Genomic DNA, 16,252 nt, shown 5'->3' on the forward strand with positions numbered 1-16,252 from the left:
CAAGCTTTTTCATTGTGAATTCTAATTCGGTAAAACAACCTTTTTTACAAATATACCAGCACTTTCAACATTATTACCACTTGAAAGTCTATCCTACCTTTCACAGCGCTTTGGATACAAATTCTCAGTATTTCAAAATTCAGTAGAGATGTTCGGGTTCTAAAACGTATTCCAGGAGTTCTAGAGACACTCTGCCATTCCCGTGGTCTGTTGTTTTGAGCAATGAGACTTTTCATTTTAACACGGGTGTCATACCGGCTTTTTAAAGGCAAAGTAAAACATTACTTGGAACCCTAGCCTAACTAACATTTTTATTTCATAGTGTTCTCAATACTTTCATACTGTTCGATAGCTCTAGGAAAATGAGTTTTTCAGTGTTTCACCAAAACCCTTTCCTGAAAACGCCAACTCCTTTTGACGGGAAAAATAAATGTAAACAGTGTCACACTCGGTTCTCAGCTGTTTGAACAAGATTTCCCAGTGACAAAATTGTGCTGTTCAGATATTCAGTCTATTGGAATATGTATTCCTATTGTGTGATGCACATTTCTAAATATTTCCCTACTCTGGAGTCGTAAGTTCTGAGTGCTACACACCAAATTGTCCAGTGATTGAAGCTCATTCATTGTGAATAGCCAACATTACTACACTGTGACCGTAACCCTTTCCCTAACCCTCTAACCCAAACCCTAAACCTAGCCCACACCTGAGCCTGAAACCTACCTAGCCCAAAACCTTATCCTAACCCTAACCATGAACAGAGCCCCAATTCTCTAACCCTAATACCAGAACTAATCTCGATGACGTCATCACTCCCAGCTGGTCCCCTGGCCAAATCATTATCACCTGGGATCAATTAAGCCTGCCCACGTGGCCCCTCCCCCTTGGTGACGTCATCACTTCCGGTTTAATGGCCTAACCAGGCTTCTTTCAAAATCGCCAACTCATTGTCCCGGAATAATAAATGTAACCAGTATCCAACTCGGTTCTATGTTCTTTGAACACGATTTCCTTGTCAGGAAACAATGTGTTACAGATATTAAGGCCCTTTACTCACGTATTCCTAGTGTTTGAAGCACTTTCTTAGATATTAACCTAGGTTATCATTGTGAATTTCCCTAGTTGGAGTCTCTCTCTTCCAGTGTCTCACGCTTTTTCATTGTGAATTCTAATTTGGTAAAACAACCTTTTTTACAAATATACCAGCACTTTCAACATTATTACCACTTGAAAGTCTATCCTACCTTTCACAGCGCTTTGGATACAAATTCTCAGTATTTCAAAATTCAGTAGAGATGTTCGGGTTCTAAAACGTATTCCAGGAGTTCTAGAGACACTCTGCCATTCCCCTGGTCTGTTGTTTTGAGCAATGAGACTTTTCATTTTAACACGGGTGTCATACCGGCTTTTAAGGGCACAGTAAAACATTACTTGGAACCCTAGCCTAACTAACTTTTTTATTTCATAGTGTTCTCAATACTTTCATACTGTTCGATAGCTCTAGGAAAATGAGTTTTTCAGTGTTTCACCAAAACCTTTTCCCGAAAACGCCAACTCCTTTTGACGGGAAAAATAAATGTAAACAGTGTCACACTCGCTTCTCAACTGTTTGAACAAGTTTTACCAGTGACAAAATTGTGCTGTTCAGATATTCAGTCTATTGCAATATGTATTCCTATTGTGTGAAGCACATTTCTATATATTTCCCTAGTCTGGAGTCGTAAGTTCTGAGTGCTACACACCAAATTGTCGACTGATTGAAGCTCATTCATTGTGAATAGCCAACGTTACTACACTGTGACCGTAAACCTGTCCCTAACCCTCTAACCCAAACCCTAAACCTAGCCCACACCTGAGCCTGAACCCTACCTAGCCCAAAACCTTATCCTAACCCTAACCATGAACAGAGCCCCAATTCTCTAACCCTAATACCAGAACTAATCTCGATGACGTCATCCATCACTCTCAGCTGGTCCCCTGGCCAAATCATTATCACCTGGGATCAATTAAGCCTGCCCCCGTGGCCCCTCCCCCTTGGTGACGTCATCACATCCGGTTTAATGGCCTAAGCAGGCTTCTTTCAAAATCGCCACCTCTTTGTCCAGGAATAATAAATGTAACCAGTATCCAACTCGGTTCTATGTTCTTTGAACACGATTTCCTTGTCAGGAAACAATGTGTTACAGATATTAAGGCCCTTTACTCACGTATTCCTAGTGTTTGAAGCACTTTCTTAGATATTAACCTAGGTTATCATTGTGAATTTCCCTAGTTGTAGTCTCTCTCTTCCAGTGTCTCAAGCTTTTTCATTGTGAATTCTAATTCGGTAAAACAACCTTTTTTACAAATATACCAGCACTTTCAACATTATTACCACTTGAAAGTCTATCCTACCTTTCACAGCGCTTTGGATACAAATTCTCAGTATTTCAAAATTCAGTAGAGATGTTCGGGTTCTAAAACGTATTCCAGGAGTTCTAGAGACACTCTGCCATTCCCCTGGTCTGTTGTTTTGAGCAATGAGACTTTTCATTTTAACACGGGTGTCATACCGGCTTTTAAAGGCACAGTAAAACATTTCTTGGAACCCTAGCCTAACTAACTTTTTTATTTCATAGTGTTCTCAATACTTTCATACTGTTCGATAGCTCTAGGAAAATGAGTTTTTCAGTGTTTCACCAAAACCTTTTCCCGAAAACGCCAACTCCTTTTGACGGGAAAAATAAATGTAAACAGTGTCACACTCGCTTCTCAACTGTTTGAACAAGTTTTACCAGTGACAAAATTGTGCTGTTCAGATATTCAGTCTATTGGAATATGTATTCCTATTGTGTGAAGCACATTTCTATATATTTCCCTAGTCTGGAGTCGTAAGTTCTGAGTGCTACACACCAAATTGTCGACTGATTGAAGCTCATTCATTGTGAATAGCCAACGTTACTACACTGTGACCGTAAACCTGTCCCTAACCCTCTAACCCAAACCCTAAACCTAGCCCACACCTGAGCCAGAACCCTACCTAGCCCAAAACCTTATCCTAACCCTAACCATGAACAGAGCCCCAATTCTCTAACCCTAATACCAGAACTAATCTCGATGACGTCATCCATCACTCTCAGCTGGTCCCCTGGCCAAATCATTATCACCTGGGATCAATTAAGCCTGCCCACGTGGCCCCTCCCCCTTGGTGACGTCATCACATCCGGTTTAATGGCCTAAGCAGGCTTCTTTCAAAATCGCCACCTCTTTGTCCAGGAATAATAAATGTAACCAGTATCCAACTCGGTTCTATGTTCTTTGAACACGATTTCCTTGTCAGGAAACAATGTGTTACAGATATTAAGGCCCTTTACTCACGTATTCCTAGTGTTTGAAGCACTTTCTTAGATATTAACCTAGGTTATCATTGTGAATTTCCCTAGTTGTAGTCTCTCTCTTCCAGTGTCTCAAGCTTTTTCATTGTGAATTCTAATTCGGTAAAACAACCTTTTTTACAAATATACCAGCACTTTCAACATTATTACCACTTGAAAGTCTATCCTACCTTTCACAGCGCTTTGGATACAAATTCTCAGTATTTCAAAATTCAGTAGAGATGTTCGGGTTCTAAAACGTATTCCAGGAGTTCTAGAGACACTCTGCCATTCCCGTGGTCTGTTGTTTTGAGCAATGAGACTTTTCATTTTAACACGGGTGTCATACCGGCTTTTTAAAGGCAAAGTAAAACATTACTTGGAACCCTAGCCTAACTAACATTTTTATTTCATAGTGTTCTCAATACTTTCATACTGTTCGATAGCTCTAGGAAAATGAGTTTTTCAGTGTTTCACCAAAACCCTTTCCTGAAAACGCCAACTCCTTTTGACGGGAAAAATAAATGTAAACAGTGTCACACTCGGTTCTCAGCTGTTTGAACAAGATTTCCCAGTGACAAAATTGTGCTGTTCAGATATTCAGTCTATTGGAATATGTATTCCTATTGTGTGAAGCACATTTCTATATATTTCCCTAGTCTGGAGTCGTAAGTTCTGAGTGCTACACACCAAATTGTCGACTGATTGAAGCTCATTCATTGTGAATAGCCAACGTTACTACACTGTGACCGTAAACCTGTCCCTAACCCTCTAACCCAAACCCTAAACCTAGCCCACACCTGAGCCTGAACCCTACCTAGCCCAAAACCGTATCCTAACCCTAACCATGAACAGAGCCCCAATTCTCTAACCCTAATACCAGAACTAATCTCGATGACGTCATCACTCCCAGCTGGTCCCCTGGCCAAATCATTATCACCTGGGATCAATTAAGCCTGCCCACGTGGCCCCTCCCCCTTGGTGACGTCATCACATCCGGTTTAATGGCCTAAGCAGGCTTCTTTCAAAATCGCCACCTCTTTGTCCAGGAATAATAAATGTAACCAGTATCCAACTCGGTTCTATGTTCTTTGAACACGATTTCCTTGTCAGGAAACAATGTGTTACAGATATTAAGGCCCTTTACTCACGTATTCCTAGTGTTTGAAGCACTTTCTTAGATATTAACCTAGGTTATCATTGTGAATTTCCCTAGTTGTAGTCTCTCTCTTCCAGTGTCTCAAGCTTTTTCATTGTGAATTCTAATTCGGTAAAACAACCTTTTTTACAAATATACCAGCACTTTCAACATTATTACCACTTGAAAGTCTATCCTACCTTTCACAGCGCTTTGGATACAAATTCTCAGTATTTCAAAATTCAGTAGAGATGTTCGGGTTCTAAAACGTATTCCAGGAGTTCTAGAGACACTCTGCCATTCCCGTGGTCTGTTGTTTTGAGCAATGAGACTTTTCATTTTAACACGGGTGTCATACCGGCTTTTTAAAGGCAAAGTAAAACATTACTTGGAACCCTAGCCTAACTAACATTTTTATTTCATAGTGTTCTCAATACTTTCATACTGATCGATAGCTCTAGGAAAATGAGTTTTTCAGTGTTTCACCAAAACCCTTTCCTGAAAACGCCAACTCCTTTTGACGGGAAAAATAAATGTAAACAGTGTCACACTCGGTTCTCAGCTGTTTGAACAAGATTTCCCAGTGACAAAATTGTGCTGTTCAGATATTCAGTCTATTGGAATATGTATTCCTATTGTGTGATGCACATTTCTAAATATTTCCCTACTCTGGAGTCGTAAGTTCTGAGTGCTACACACCAAATTGTCCAGTGATTGAAGCTCATTCATTGTGAATAGCCAACATTACTACACTGTGACCGTAACCCTGTGCCTAACCCTCTAACCCAAACCCTAAACCTAGCCCACACCTGAGCCTGAAACCTACCTAGCCCAAAACCTTATCCTAACCCTAACCATGAACAGAGCCCCAATTCTCTAACCCTAATACCAGAACTAATCTCGATGACGTCATCACTCCCAGCTGGTCCCCTGGCCAAATCATTATCACCTGGGATCAATTAAGCCTGCCCACGTGGCCCCTCCCCCTTGGTGACGTCATCACTTCCAGTTTAATGGCCTAACCAGGCCTCTTTCAAAATCGCCAACTCTTTGTCCCGGAATAATAAATGTAACCAGTATCCAACTCGGTTCTATGTTCTTTGAACACGATTTCCTTGTCAGGAAACAATGTGTTACAGATATTAAGGCCCTTTACTCACGTATTCCTAGTGTTTGAAGCACTTTCTTAGATATTAACCTAGGTTATCATTGTGAATTTCCCTAGTTGGAGTCTCTCTCTTCCAGTGTCTCACGGTTTTTCATTGTGAATTCTAATTTGGTAAAACAACCTTTTTTACAAATATACCAGCACTTTCAACATTATTACCACTTGAAAGTCTGTCCTACCTTTCACAGCGCTTTGGATACAAATTCTCAGTATTTCAAAATTCAGTAGAGATGTTCGGGTTCTAAAACGTATTCCAGGAGTTCTAGAGACACTCTGCCATTCCCCTGGTCTGTTGTTTTGAGCAATGAGACTTTTCATTTTAACACGGGTGTCATACCGGCTTTTAAAGGCACAGTAAAACATTACTTGGAACCCTAGCCTAACTAACTTTTTTATTTCATAGTGTTCTCAATACTTTCATACTGTTCGATAGCTCTAGGAAAATGAGTTTTTCAGTGTTTCACCAAAACCTTTTCCCGAAAACGCCAACTCCTTTTGACGGGAAAAATAAATGTAAACAGTGTCACACTCGCTTCTCAACTGTTTGAACAAGTTTTACCAGTGACAAAATTGTGCTGTTCAGATATTCAGTCTATTGGAATATGTATTCCTATTGTGTGAAGCACATTTCTATATATTTCCCTAGTCTGGAGTCGTAAGTTCTGAGTGCTACACACCAAATTGTCGACTGATTGAAGCTCATTCATTGTGAATAGCCAACGTTACTACACTGTGACCGTAAACCTGTCCCTAACCCTCTAACCCAAACCCTAAACCTAGCCCACACCTGAGCCTGAACCCTACCTAGCCCAAAACCTTATCCTAACCCTAACCATGAACAGAGCCCCAATTCTCTAACCCTAATACCAGAACTAATCTCGATGACGTCATCCATCACTCTCAGCTGGTCCCCTGGCCAAATCATTATCACCTGGGATCAATTAAGCCTGCCCACGTGGCCCCTCCCCCTTGGTGACGTCATCACATCCGGTTTAATGGCCTAAGCAGGCTTCTTTCAAAATCGCCACCTCTTTGTCCAGGAATAATAAATGTAACCAGTATCCAACTCGGTTCTATGTTCTTTGAACACGATTTCCTTGTCAGGAAACAATGTGTTACAGATATTAAGGCCCTTTACTCACGTATTCCTAGTGTTTGAAGCACTTTCTTAGATAATAACCTAGGTTATCATTGTGAATTTCCCTAGTTGTAGTCTCTCTCTTCCAGTGTCTCAAGCTTTTTCATTGTGAATTCTAATTCGGTAAAACAACCTTTTTTACAAATATACCAGCACTTTCAACATTATTACCACTTGAAAGTCTATCCTACCTTTCACAGCGCTTTGGATACAAATTCTCAGTATTTCAAAATTCAGTAGAGATGTTCGGGTTCTAAAACGTATTCCAGGAGTTCTAGAGACACTCTGCCATTCCCGTGGTCTGTTGTTTTGAGCAATGAGACTTTTCATTTTAACACGGGTGTCATACCGGCTTTTTAAATGCAAAGTAAAACATTACTTGGAACCCTAGCCTAACTAACATTTTTATTTCATAGTGTTCTCAATACTTTCATACTGTTCGATAGCTCTAGGAAAATGAGTTTTTCAGTGTTTCACCAAAACCCTTTCCTGAAAACGCCAACTCCTTTTGACGGGAAAAATAAATGTAAACAGTGTCACACTCGGTTCTCAGCTGTTTGAACAAGATTTCCCAGTGACAAAATTGTGCTGTTCAGATATTCAGTCTATTGGAATATGTATTCCTATTGTGTGATGCACATTTCTAAATATTTCCCTACTCTGGAGTCGTAAGTTCTGAGTGCTACACACCAAATTGTCCAGTGATTGAAGCTCATTCATTGTGAATAGCCAACATTACTACACTGTGACCGTAACCCTGTCCCTAACCCTCTAACCCAAACCCTAAACCTAGCCCACACCTGAGCCTGAAACCTACCTAGCCCAAAACCTTATCCTAACCCTAACCATGAACAGAGCCCCAATTCTCTAACCCTAATGCCAGAACTTATCTCGATGACGTCATCACTCCCAGCTGGTCCCCTGGGCAAATCATTATCACCTGGGATCAATTAAGCCTGCCCACGTGGCCCCTCCCCCTTGGTGACGTCATCACTTCCGGTTTAATGGCCTAAGCAGGCCTCTTTCAAAATCGCCACCTCTTTCTCCAGGAATAATAAATGTAACCAGTATCCAACTCGGTTCTATGTTCTTTGAACACGATTTCCTTGTCAGGAAACAATGTGTTACAGATATTAAGGCCCTTTACTCACGTATTCCTAGTGTTTGAAGCACTTTCTTAGATATTAACCTAGGTTATCATTGTGAATTTCCCTAGTTGTAGTCTCTCTCTTCCAGTGTCTCAAGCTTTTTCATTGTGAATTCTAATTCGGTAAAACAACCTTTTTTACAAATATACCAGCACTTTCAACATTATTACCACTTGAAAGTCTATCCTACCTTTCACAGCGCTTTGGATACAAATTCTCAGTATTTCAAAATTCAGTAGAGATGTTCGGGTTCTAAAACGTATTCCAGGAGTTCTAGAGACACTCTGCCATTCCCGTGGTCTGTTGTTTTGAGCAATGAGACTTTTCATTTTAACACGGGTGTCATACCGGCTTTTTAAAGGCAAAGTAAAACATTACTTGGAACCCTAGCCTAACTAACATTTTTATTTCATAGTGTTCTCAATACTTTCATACTGATCGATAGCTCTAGGAAAATGAGTTTTTCAGTGTTTCACCAAAACCCTTTCCTGAAAACGCCAACTCCTTTTGACGGGAAAAATAAATGTAAACAGTGTCACACTCGGTTCTCAGCTGTTTGAACAAGATTTCCCAGTGACAAAATTGTGCTGTTCAGATATTCAGTCTATTGGAATATGTATTCCTATTGTGTGATGCACATTTCTAAATATTTCCCTACTCTGGAGTCGTAAGTTCTGAGTGCTACACACCAAATTGTCCAGTGATTGAAGCTCATTCATTGTGAATAGCCAACATTACTACACTGTGACCGTAACCCTGTGCCTAACCCTCTAACCCAAACCCTAAACCTAGCCCACACCTGAGCCTGAAACCTACCTAGCCCAAAACCTTATCCTAACCCTAACCATGAACAGAGCCCCAATTCTCTAACCCTAATACCAGAACTAATCTCGATGACGTCATCACTCCCAGCTGGTCCCCTGGCCAAATCATTATCACCTGGGATCAATTAAGCCTGCCCACGTGGCCCCTCCCCCTTGGTGACGTCATCACTTCCAGTTTAATGGCCTAACCAGGCCTCTTTCAAAATCGCCAACTCTTTGTCCCGGAATAATAAATGTAACCAGTATCCAACTCGGTTCTATGTTCTTTGAACACGATTTCCTTGTCAGGAAACAATGTGTTACAGATATTAAGGCCCTTTACTCACGTATTCCTAGTGTTTGAAGCACTTTCTTAGATATTAACCTAGGTTATCATTGTGAATTTCCCTAGTTGGAGTCTCTCTCTTCCAGTGTCTCACGGTTTTTCATTGTGAATTCTAATTTGGTAAAACAACCTTTTTTACAAATATACCAGCACTTTCAACATTATTACCACTTGAAAGTCTGTCCTACCTTTCACAGCGCTTTGGATACAAATTCTCAGTATTTCAAAATTCAGTAGAGATGTTCGGGTTCTAAAACGTATTCCAGGAGTTCTAGAGACACTCTGCCATTCCCCTGGTCTGTTGTTTTGAGCAATGAGACTTTTCATTTTAACACGGGTGTCATACCGGCTTTTAAAGGCACAGTAAAACATTACTTGGAACCCTAGCCTAACTAACTTTTTTATTTCATAGTGTTCTCAATACTTTCATACTGTTCGATAGCTCTAGGAAAATGAGTTTTTCAGTGTTTCACCAAAACCTTTTCCCGAAAACGCCAACTCCTTTTGACGGGAAAAATAAATGTAAACAGTGTCACACTCGCTTCTCAACTGTTTGAACAAGTTTTACCAGTGACAAAATTGTGCTGTTCAGATATTCAGTCTATTGGAATATGTATTCCTATTGTGTGAAGCACATTTCTATATATTTCCCTAGTCTGGAGTCGTAAGTTCTGAGTGCTACACACCAAATTGTCGACTGATTGAAGCTCATTCATTGTGAATAGCCAACGTTACTACACTGTGACCGTAAACCTGTCCCTAACCCTCTAACCCAAACCCTAAACCTAGCCCACACCTGAGCCTGAACCCTACCTAGCCCAAAACCTTATCCTAACCCTAACCATGAACAGAGCCCCAATTCTCTAACCCTAATACCAGAACTAATCTCGATGACGTCATCCATCACTCTCAGCTGGTCCCCTGGCCAAATCATTATCACCTGGGATCAATTAAGCCTGCCCACGTGGCCCCTCCCCCTTGGTGACGTCATCACATCCGGTTTAATGGCCTAAGCAGGCTTCTTTCAAAATCGCCACCTCTTTGTCCAGGAATAATAAATGTAACCAGTATCCAACTCGGTTCTATGTTCTTTGAACACGATTTCCTTGTCAGGAAACAATGTGTTACAGATATTAAGGCCCTTTACTCACGTATTCCTAGTGTTTGAAGCACTTTCTTAGATAATAACCTAGGTTATCATTGTGAATTTCCCTAGTTGTAGTCTCTCTCTTCCAGTGTCTCAAGCTTTTTCATTGTGAATTCTAATTCGGTAAAACAACCTTTTTTACAAATATACCAGCACTTTCAACATTATTACCACTTGAAAGTCTATCCTACCTTTCACAGCGCTTTGGATACAAATTCTCAGTATTTCAAAATTCAGTAGAGATGTTCGGGTTCTAAAACGTATTCCAGGAGTTCTAGAGACACTCTGCCATTCCCGTGGTCTGTTGTTTTGAGCAATGAGACTTTTCATTTTAACACGGGTGTCATACCGGCTTTTTAAATGCAAAGTAAAACATTACTTGGAACCCTAGCCTAACTAACATTTTTATTTCATAGTGTTCTCAATACTTTCATACTGTTCGATAGCTCTAGGAAAATGAGTTTTTCAGTGTTTCACCAAAACCCTTTCCTGAAAACGCCAACTCCTTTTGACGGGAAAAATAAATGTAAACAGTGTCACACTCGGTTCTCAGCTGTTTGAACAAGATTTCCCAGTGACAAAATTGTGCTGTTCAGATATTCAGTCTATTGGAATATGTATTCCTATTGTGTGATGCACATTTCTAAATATTTCCCTACTCTGGAGTCGTAAGTTCTGAGTGCTACACACCAAATTGTCCAGTGATTGAAGCTCATTCATTGTGAATAGCCAACATTACTACACTGTGACCGTAACCCTGTCCCTAACCCTCTAACCCAAACCCTAAACCTAGCCCACACCTGAGCCTGAAACCTACCTAGCCCAAAACCTTATCCTAACCCTAACCATGAACAGAGCCCCAATTCTCTAACCCTAATGCCAGAACTTATCTCGATGACGTCATCACTCCCAGCTGGTCCCCTGGGCAAATCATTATCACCTGGGATCAATTAAGCCTGCCCACGTGGCCCCTCCCCCTTGGTGACGTCATCACTTCCGGTTTAATGGCCTAAGCAGGCCTCTTTCAAAATCGCCACCTCTTTGTCCAGGAATAATAAATGTAACCAGTATCCAACTCGGTTCTATGTTCTTTGAACACGATTTCCTTGTCAGGAAACAATGTGTTACAGATATTAAGGCCCTTTACTCACGTATTCCTAGTGTTTGAAGCACTTTCTTAGATATTAACCTAGGTTATCATTGTGAATTTCCCTAGTTGGAGTCTCTCTCTTCCAGTGTCTCACGGTTTTTCATTGTGAATTCTAATTTGGTAAAACAACCTTTTTTACAAATATACCAGCACTTTCAACATTATTACCACTTGAAAGTCTATCCTACCTTTCACAGCGCTTTGGATACAAATTCTCAGTATTTCAAAATTCAGTAGAGATGTTCGGGTTCTAAAACGTATTCCAGGAGTTCTAGAGACACTCTGCCATTCCCCTGGTCTGTTGTTTTGAGCAATGAGACTTTTCATTTTAACACGGGTGTCATACCGGCTTTTAAAGGCACAGTAAAACATTACTTGGAACCCTAGCCTAACTAACTTTTTTATTTCATAGTGTTCTCAATACTTTCATACTGTTCGATAGCTCTAGGAAAATGAGTTTTTCAGTGTTTCACCAAAACCTTTTCCCGAAAACGCCAACTCCTTTTGACGGGAAAAATAAATGTAAACAGTGTCACACTCGCTTCTCAACTGTTTGAACAAGTTTTACCAGTGACAAAATTGTGCTGTTCAGATATTCAGTCTATTGGAATATGTATTCCTATTGTGTGAAGCACATTTCTATATATTTCCCTAGTCTGGAGTCGTAAGTTCTGAGTGCTACACACCAAATTGTCGACTGATTGAAGCTCATTCATTGTGAATAGCCAACGTTACTACACTGTGACCGTAAACCTGTCCCTAACCCTCTAACCCAAACCCTAAACCTAGCCCACACCTGAGCCTGAACCCTACCTAGCCCAAAACCTTATCCTAACCCTAACCATGAACAGAGCCCCAATTCTCTAACCCTAATACCAGAACTAATCTCGATGACGTCATCCATCACTCCCAGCTGGTCCCCTGGCCAAATCATTATCACCTGGGATCAATTAAGCCTGCCCACGTGGCCCCTCCCCCTTGGTGACGTCATCACATCCGGTTTAATGGCCTAAGCAGGCTTCTTTCAAAATCGCCACCTCTTTGTCCAGGAATAATAAATGTAACCAGTATCCAACTCGGTTCTATGTTCTTTGAACACGATTTCCTTGTCAGGAAACAATGTGTTACAGATATTAAGGCCCTTTACTCACGTATTCCTAGTGTTTGAAGCACTTTCTTAGATAATAACCTAGGTTATCATTGTGAATTTCCCTAGTTGTAGTCTCTCTCTTCCAGTGTCTCAAGCTTTTTCATTGTGAATTCTAATTCGGTAAAACAACCTTTTTTACAAATATACCAGCACTTTCAACATTATTACCACTTGAAAGTCTATCCTACCTTTCACAGCGCTTTGGATACAAATTCTCAGTATTTCAAAATTCAGTAGAGATGTTCGGGTTCTAAAACGTATTCCAGGAGTTCTAGAGACACTCTGCCATTCCCGTGGTCTGTTGTTTTGAGCAATGAGACTTTTCATTTTAACACGGGTGTCATACCGGCTTTTTAAAGGCAAAGTAAAACATTACTTGGAACCCTAGCCTAACTAACATTTTTATTTCATAGTGTTCTCAATACTTTCATACTGTTCGATAGCTCTAGGAAAATGAGTTTTTCAGTGTTTCACCAAAACCCTTTCCTGAAAACGCCAACTCCTTTTGACGGGAAAAATAAATGTAAACAGTGTCACACTCGGTTCTCAGCTGTTTGAACAAGATTTCCCAGTGACAAAATTGTGCTGTTCAGATATTCAGTCTATTGGAATATGTATTCCTATTGTGTGATGCACATTTCTAAATATTTCCCTACTCTGGAGTCGTAAGTTCTGAGTGCTACACACCAAATTGTCCAGTGATTGAAGCTCATTCATTGTGAATAGCCAACATTACTACACTGTGACCGTAACCCTGTCCCTAACCCTCTAACCCAAACCCTAAAGCTAGCCCACACCTGAGCCTGAAACCTACCTAGCCCAAAACCTTATCCTAACCCTAACCATGAACAGAGCCCCAATTCTCTAACCCTAATGCCAGAACTAATCTCGATGACGTCATCACTCCCAGCTGGTCCCCTGGCCAAATCATTATCACCTGGGATCAATTAAGCCTGCCCACGTGGCCCCTCCCCCTTGGTGACGTCATCACTTCCGGTTTAATGGCCTAACCAGGCCTCTTTCAAAATCGCCACCTCATTGTCCCGGAATAATAAATGTAACCAGTATCCAACTCGGTTCTATGTTCTTTGAACACGATTTCCTTGTCAGGAAACAATGTGTTACAGATATTAAGGCCCTTTACTCACGTATTCCTAGTGTTTGAAGCACTTTCTTAGATATTAACCTAGGTTATCATTGTGAATTTCCCTAGTTGGAGTCTCTCTCTTCCAGTGTCTCACGGTTTTTCATTGTGAATTCTAATTTGGTAAAACAACCTTTTTTACAAATATACCAGCACTTGCAACATTATTACCACTTGAAAGTCTGTCCTACCTTTCACAGCGCTTTGGATACAAATTCTCAGTATTTCAAAATTCAGTAGAGATGTTCGGGTTCTAAAACGTATTCCAGGAGTTCTAGAGACACTCTGCCATTCCCCTGGTCTGTTGTTTTGAGCAATGAGACTTTTCATTTTAACACGGGTGTCATACCGGCTTTTAAAGGCACAGTAAAACATTACTTGGAACCCTAGCCTAACTAACTTTTTTATTTCATAGTGTTCTCAATACTTTCATACTGTTCGATAGCCCTAGGAAAATGAGTTTTTCAGTGTTTCACCAAAACCTTTTCCCGAAAACGCCAACTCCTTTTGACGGGAAAAATAAATGTAAACAGTGTCACACTCGCTTCTCAACTGTTTGAACAAGTTTTACCAGTGACAAAATTGTGCTGTTCAGATATTCAGTCTATTGGAATATGTATTCCTATTGTGTGAAGCACATTTCTATATATTTCCCTAGTCTGGAGTCGTAAGTTCTGAGTGCTACACACCAAATTGTCGACTGATTGAAGCTCATTCATTGTGAATAGCCAACGTTACTACACTGTGACCGTAAACCTGTCCCTAACCCTCTAACCCAAACCCTAAACCTAGCCCACACCTGAGCCTGAACCCTACCTAGCCCAAAACCTTATCCTAACCCTAACCATGAACAGAGCCCCAATTCTCTAACCCTAATACCAGAACTAATCTCGATGACGTCATCCATCACTCTCAGCTGGTCCCCTGGCCAAATCATTATCACCTGGGATCAATTAAGCCTGCCCACGTGGCCCCTCCCCCTTGGTGACGTCATCACATCCGGTTTAATGGCCTAAGCAGGCTTCTTTCAAAATCGCCACCTCTTTGTCCAGGAATAATAAATGTAACCAGTATCCAACTCGGTTCTATGTTCTTTGAACACGATTTCCTTGTCAGGAAACAATGTGTTACAGATATTAAGGCCCTTTACTCACGTATTCCTAGTGTTTGAAGCACTTTCTTAGATAATAACCTAGGTTATCATTGTGAATTTCCCTAGTTGTAGTCTCTCTCTTCCAGTGTCTCAAGCTTTTTCATTGTGAATTCTAATTCGGTAAAACAACCTTTTTTACAAATATACCAGCACTTTCAACATTATTACCACTTGAAAGTCTATCCTACCTTTCACAGCGCTTTGGATACAAATTCTCAGTATTTCAAAATTCAGTAGAGATGTTCGGGTTCTAAAACGTATTCCAGGAGTTCTAGAGACACTCTGCCATTCCCGTGGTCTGTTGTTTTGAGCAATGAGACTTTTCATTTTAACACGGGTGTCATACCGGCTTTTTAAAGGCAAAGTAAAACATTACTTGGAACCCTAGCCTAACTAACATTTTTATTTCATAGTGTTCTCAATACTTTCATACTGTTCGATAGCTCTAGGAAAATGAGTTTTTCAGTGTTTCACCAAAACCCTTTCCTGAAAACGCCAACTCCTTTTGACGGGAAAAATAAATGTAAACAGTGTCACACTCGGTTCTCAGCTGTTTGAACAAGATTTCCCAGTGACAAAATTGTGCTGTTCAGATATTCAGTCTATTGGAATATGTATTCCTATTGTGTGATGCACATTTCTAAATATTTCCCTACTCTGGAGTCGTAAGTTCTGAGTGCTACACACCAAATTGTCCAGTGATTGAAGCTCATTCATTGTGAATAGCCAACATTACTACACTGTGACCGTAACCCTGTCCCTAGCCCTCTAACCCAAACCCTAAACCTAGCCCACACCTGAGCCTGAAACCTACCCAGCCCAAAACCTTATCCTAACCCTAACCATGAACAGAGCCCCAATTCTCTAACCCTAATGCCAGAACTTATCTCGATGACGTCATCACTCCCAGCTGGTCCCCTGGGCAAATCATTATCACCTGGGATCAATTAAGCCTGCCCACGTGGCCCCTCCCCCTTGGTGACGTCATCACTTCCGGTTTAATGGCCTAAGCAGGCTTCTTTCAAAATCGCCACCACTTTGTCCAGGAATAATAAATGTAACCAGTATCCAACTCGGTTCTATGTTCTTTGAACACGATTTCCTTGTCAGGAAACAATGTGTTACAGATATTAAGGCCCTTTACTCACGTATTCCTAGTGTTTGAAGTACTTTCTTAGATATTAACCTAGGTTATCATTGTGAATTTCCCTAGTTGGAGTCTCTCTCTTCCAGTGTCTCACGCTTTTTCATTGTGAATTCTAATTTGGTAAAACAACCTTTTTTACAAATATACCAGCACTTTCAACATTATTACCACTTGAAAGTCTATCCTACCTTTCACAGCGCTTTGGATACAAATTCTCAGTATTTCAAAATTCAGTAGAGATGTTCGGGTTCTAAAACGTATTCCAGG

This window comes from Cnephaeus nilssonii (assembly GCF_951640355.1).
Source record: "Cnephaeus nilssonii genome assembly, chromosome: 2".
Taxonomy (NCBI): Eukaryota; Metazoa; Chordata; class Mammalia; order Chiroptera; family Vespertilionidae; genus Cnephaeus; species Cnephaeus nilssonii.